Below are 6,486 nucleotides of genomic sequence, written 5' to 3' on the forward strand. Positions count from 1 at the left end.
TCAAACCAAAATAATAAACAGGCCGGTGCCGCTGGGTCGGCAACATATCCCAGAAAGGAAAAGGGTGCCTGGACTCTGCATATACATGTCCGGTCCTAATTCTATACATCAATATAAAATGCAGAATTAAGATACGGGGCACGAGCATCTGCTCCTGGTCCCCTCCACGTGGTTCCCGTGCTAACGTCTCGGAACCCGTGCCCGTATCTTATTTCTGCTACAAAACTCTTCTAGACTTTAAAAATACATCGAGAAAAGAAAAAGACTCAATTCTGCATGAAAACAAGTGTCAGCGGGAAAACTCACATGCACATAACGTATCATGAGTCATGTCTTAAAAGTGGGGGGGAGCTAATAGCACCTACAAGCAAAAGAGTCGGAAATCATTACTTGCTCCCCCCATAGTGGTACCTGTGTGTGTATAAAAATAGGCATGACTCCCTGTAGAAGAACGCCGTAACACACTACCACGCATATGCAACATGCAGTCACATCACAAGCTAATGCAAAACAAAGATATATCGCTAGGGCAACCAATCCAACAGAGAACAATAGTCAGACATCAAAATTACTACCTAGCACCCTAAATCCTAGCCTAGCACGTCATCTAACGAAAGATGTGTTAACCTAGTATCTAAGTGAGGGGTAAGTCTAGGTATAGTATGACTTTGACGGGGTCGTTATACCGGCCCCATCCTAAATATCCAAAGGATCTAAAGAGTGTCACGAAGAATGGTGACACGAGTTAGATCTATTAGATCTTTAGTGTTGGCATCATTTTTTTATTTTTAATGTCATGTGTATCCAGGACGTCGATATTACTTAATGAGGGCGTCCATGTCGTTAACGATTCAAATACGACATGTCATAGCGGCAGTGGCCCAAAAAGAGGGTATACCGGTAAGGCAGTGACCCCGAGGTAGGCATGCCGTAGCGGCAATGACCCAGACCTCGAACGACGAAACAGACCACACGAGTGAGTCCGAAATGTCGATTCCGCTTAAGACAGACGCTCGTTGGACCACGGTTTCACGTGCAGACTAAAAATATCATGCCGTAGTGGTAGGGGCCAAAAAAGAGGGTATACCGGTAAGGCAGTGACCCGGAGTTAGGCATGCCGTAGCGGCAGGGGCCCGAAAAGAGAGTATGTCAGTAAGGCAATGACCCGAAAGAATGTAACTCAAGTAAATGATATCGATCATGCAGACAAATACGTACATGCATATACACAACATGTAAAGGAGAAAGTGGTCGGTTGATCGGGATGGAGTATCCGGTCAAACCAGAGTGTTGTACCAACCGGGTCGGGGTAGCCACCGAAAAGAGGGTATGCCGGTAAGGCAGTGACCCGAAAAAATGTAACTCAAGTAAATGATATCGATCATGCAGACAAATACGTACATGCATATACACAACATGTAAAGGAGAAAGTGGTCGGTTGATCGGGATGGAGTATCCGGTCAAACCAGAGTGTTGTGCCAACCGGGTCGGGTAGCCAGCTGAAACACAAGTGACGTGACTGGTTCAGAATAACCGACCGAGGCATAAGTGATGTCGACCGGTCCGGGACGACCGATCGAGGTATAAGTGGTGTCGGTGCAGGTGCAAGTGCAAGTGCAAGTGCAAGATGCAAAGTGCAAATGCAAGTGCAACATGTAAATGCAAGGTGTGAGGTGAAAATGCAAATGCAAGATGCAGAGTGTAAGTGCAAGTGTGATATATGACATACAATATGTAACATACAAGACATGTACATGCAAATAATGAGATGCAAATGATCACATATGATAGCGAGCTACGCTCGTACTAACGACCTCACCTAGGAAACCTAAGGTTTAGACCCTTAGATATGTGGCATCGCCGCCTCCAGCTTTGGTGTGCGAATGTGGGGAGTTTTCTCCCCGGATCTCCGAGGGGAAAACTCTCCAAGGTGTCATGAAATAGGCTAGCTATAAAGCTTTTTTCATTTCGCAAACTCCTCCAGACTTTGCAAAGCGAGTGAGCTACGAAGCTTCTCTCACTTTGCCAAGTCCGACCACTTAGCTTCTCCAAGTAAAACTGGGAAAACCCAAAGCAAGGGGAGTGAGAGACTCCGACCCATCGGGACTTGTGTTAAGGCTCACAACAAAATGGAGACACTCGGCTCTACGAGGGATGTCTGGTTACGCACAGGAAGTCCTAACCTAAAGGCTAGCTCTAGGAAATCGACGATCCATCACGCAGACGCACGCACCCCGTGTGGACGATCGAACCCACACGCCTAGACACCGCTAAAACATAGGGCCAACTAGGAGTTTAGGGGATCTCATCACCGTGAAGATTGTGGATGCGTTCTCTTTATGCTGAGGGAGAGAGAGCCCGCGTTTCCGGCGAACCCCGACAGTGCTCTAGTCCGCGGGCCAATTGTCTCGTAGAACATGCACGAAACAATAAAAGAGACAATGAGAGACAAAAAGTACCCAAAATAATTGATAGAATCAAATGGAAGTACAAACGACAAATATACCTTCGAGAAGGGTTGCTCGGCGATGCGCACCGAGAGCAAAGGAAGCACAGAGGAGAACCCAAAATCTGAAGCTTCTCTTCACCGTTTTACTCCGGCAAAAAAAAAAACACAACACCAGCAAGGCTAAAGCTGACGAGATAAATAAAATCCGGCGAGGTTGGCGGGGTTGACGGGGTTGGCCGAGAAAAAGGAAGCCCCTCGGAGATCCGGGGAGAAACTCCCCACATTTCCTCACCAAAATAAGAGGTGGCGATGCCGCATTTCCAAGGGTTTATACTTTAGGTTTCCTAGGTAAGGTCGTTAGTACGAGTGTGACTCGCTATCATATGTGGTCATTTGCACCTCATTGTTTGCATATGTGTGTCTTGCATTGTTGCATTTTATGTGTCATATATCACACTTGCACCTGCACTTGCACCTTGCACCTTGCACCTTGCACTTGCACGTTGCACCTTGCACTTGCACGTTGCACTTGCATCTTATATCTTGCACTTGCACCTGCACCGACACTACTTGTGCCTCGATCGGTTATCCCAAACCGGTCACATCACTTGTGTTTCAGCTGGCTACCCCAGTCCGGTTGGCACAATACTTTGGTTTGACCAGATGCTCCATCTGGATCGACCGACCACTTGCTCATTTGCATGTTGTGTATGTGCATGTATATGTTGTCTGCATGATTGATATCATCTGCTTGAGTTGCCTACTTTCTGGTCACTACCTTATCTCGGCATCTTTTTTGTCGAACACGTTATCATAGTAAAATGAACTTTTCTAATACTTAAAATCGACGTTCTAGACGCACTGGTGTGGTCCGTTACGTCGTTCGGGATCATTCGGATCACTTTTTCAGCAATTTGGGTCAAAACGATAATTTGTGCATTTTTACCCCCGCCCGTGAAATTATGATGCAACGAGCGCCTCAAGTGGAATCGACGTTTCTGACTCACTCGTGTGGTCTGTTTCTTTGTTCGGGGTCGTTCAGACCACCTTTTTCAGCAAACAAGTCCAAAATGAAAATTAGCGCATTTTTAGCCCGTATTCGAAATATTAACGACATGGACGCTCTCCTTAGGTAATATTGATGCCCCAGACACATGACATATAAGAAAAAAATGATGCCAACAAGGGCACTCAAAGGAATTGAAACTTATGACACCCTCAGGAGCACAAAAAATGCTGGAAGAAAAGAAATAGGGTTCCCTTCGCAAGAAGAGATCATGACCACCTTCTCGCTCGTCACGTTTGTCAAGCAAAAAGAGACTATGATCACAACAGAGAAAGGTCAAGAAACCAATCAAAAAAGGTACAACAACTTCGGTGTACACGACAATACAACAGCCAAAATGTCGAGGGTAAAATGCAGGACAGAATGGCATCAAGGTGCTAACCATAGCAATTGATGTGTGGATCCGAAGTCTATGGTCTAAAAAGATAAAGATAATGATGCTAAAAAGTAAGAAACTAGGTCATTATAAATTCAAGCAGAACCTCTAAAGTGGATATAAAGTACATTTTCCAATGGGTCCACTAATTTGCAAATTTACTTGGATACGCAGAACAAGCAAACACAACTCTTATGAGGAAGAGAGTCTCAAACCCCAACAAAGTCACCAGTTTATTTTTAATCTTTTTTTTAAGGAGTCACCGGATTATTTATCATCCTATACTTCTCTTTCTTGAGTGAATCTCTCTTTCATATCATATGAATGATTTGGAGAAGAGAGAAATAAAAACAAGGTAAAGACATACAACACAGGGATAAACAAGAGAAATAAATACATGGAGATCCAACGTGCAATAAACTTCAAGTGATTGATCAAGTGTGTTCACACAAACAAGATCGGCGGGAACACCTTGAACTGAATATCCATGAAACAATGACTATTTAGACTACCCAAAACTAGATATTCAAGTGTGTTTGCTTATTCTAGATTCAATGGCACTCTAAATGGGACATGTCCCACTTGCTCAATTACATCTTAAGGGATGCTCAAGAATACGCTTAATCAAAAGGAGCTGTGTTTGCATTTAAAGTAACGACTAGCAAGGGATGTAAAAAGAGATGGTTATCTTATAGGAGCATCCCAATGCCTACTGAGTACTTGTTAAACCATAGGGCTAAGAGTGAATCTCTCACATCCCAAATGGGTAATGGTTCATCAACGACCAAGGCCTATGAAATAATCAGCTCATCTGGTAAGAAACAAAACACCTCTTTAAGGCTGAATTGCATCGTAATGGCAAGGGAAAAATTAGCGTATGTCAAATGGGCAATGACCTATCAATTAAGTGAGGCTCATCAAATCACATCAATAAAGGCTCAAAGGAGCAACATGACTCAAAGACAGTAGCAAAGAAAATGAAGATTAATCTTAATCGGGTAGAGACAGCTGGGTAAGAATACCATGGATCTGTCATCCTAAGCTATATAAACCTCAAGTATACCCAGTCATGAAGGTAGTTGGCCCAACACAACCAGAGACTCCCTTGGCAACAATCCATGAATTGCATCATCCAAGGAGACCTTAGTAGCCCCAAGGTCAAGAGAAGGAGACTCTAGTCCTATAACCCTATGTAGGTAGGAAGAGTAGAGGCGAGACTTATATCTGGCAAAGTGGTGAGGATGTCCTTGGAGTGAAAAAGAAAAGAGAGGTCCAGCTACAAAACTGAAAACACTCTCAACAAATGACTTACTCTCCATCTTGGTCGGGGAAGCCTTTAACACCCTAATCATGCTAGATAACCACCTAAGTATAAAACTTATGCTTGGTTAATCATGTTGAAGAAACACATGGACTTCTTCTCAGGACATGTAGAATGATGCAATTATCTATTCAAGTTCTAAGCGTGGAGGCTATATTAGTATGACAGGGGATATAACCATGCAATGTGACTCATTTAAAATTCGGCCCGAAAGCCATGCAGGAAAGTAAGAGAAAATTTTGAAGATTCTAAATATTTTAAGCCTAAATTTCAATTAGTTAATTAAAATTTTAGAATGTAAGGTCCTTAGAGAGCTTATGGGATTCAGACAATTCCCAAACAAAACCACAAGGTAAAAAGGGTGAAACCAGTTAAGCACACAAGCATGCAAGAAAAATAGTAAAGCAACGCAAACAAAAATAATAAAAGACCAGGTGTTGTTGGTTCGTAAACATATCCTAGAAACTGAAAAATGAAGTCAGGCACCACGTAAGTAAATACTTGGTCCTAATTTTATACATAAATGAGATTTAGAATTAAAATACAGGACACGAGCAAGCAGCTCCAGATACTCGTCACGTGGTTCTGCCCGCCTGACACCTCCAAAACCCGTGTTCGTACCCTATTTCTGATTTAAAACTCAAAAGGGCTCGATCTGCATGAAAATAAGGTTAGCAGAAAAAACTACCTACATGTAACGCATACGAGTCATGCCTGATTGGAGGAGCTTAGCGACATCTGCAAAAAAGTTGGTCATAATCAACAAAAGGGCTCGATCTGCATGAAAATAAGGTTAGCAAAAAAAACTACCTATATGTAACACATATGAGTCATGCCTGATTGGAGGAGCTTAGCGACACCTGCAAAAAAGTTGGTCATAATCATTACTTGCTCTTCTTTGTTACATGTGTGAGTATGTATTTTATGTATAACTCACTACAAGTAGATTGACCTAGTATAGTACTGCACACATCTCAAAATCGGTAAGCATGCAAGCACACCAAAAGCACAAAAGGTGATTTCTGGCTAGGACAACCAAACTAACAAAGAACTATAGTCGGGACATCAAAAAGAACTATCTAACATCCTAGTCCTTAGCCTAGTACACCACTAATATGGTGTTCTAACATATCATCTAAATAAGCGCAGAGTTATGTCAGAAGACTAGCATATATTTTGACAGCGTCGCAATCTCTGACTCTGTCCTAAGAATCCATGGATTATAAGAGGTGCTACTATATGCAAGTTTTATAGAAACTTTAAAAATGTTGGCC

The sequence above is a fragment of the Phalaenopsis equestris genome, unplaced genomic scaffold (assembly GCF_001263595.1).
Source record: "Phalaenopsis equestris unplaced genomic scaffold, ASM126359v1 Scaffold000074, whole genome shotgun sequence".
Lineage (NCBI taxonomy): Eukaryota > Viridiplantae > Streptophyta > Magnoliopsida > Asparagales > Orchidaceae > Phalaenopsis > Phalaenopsis equestris.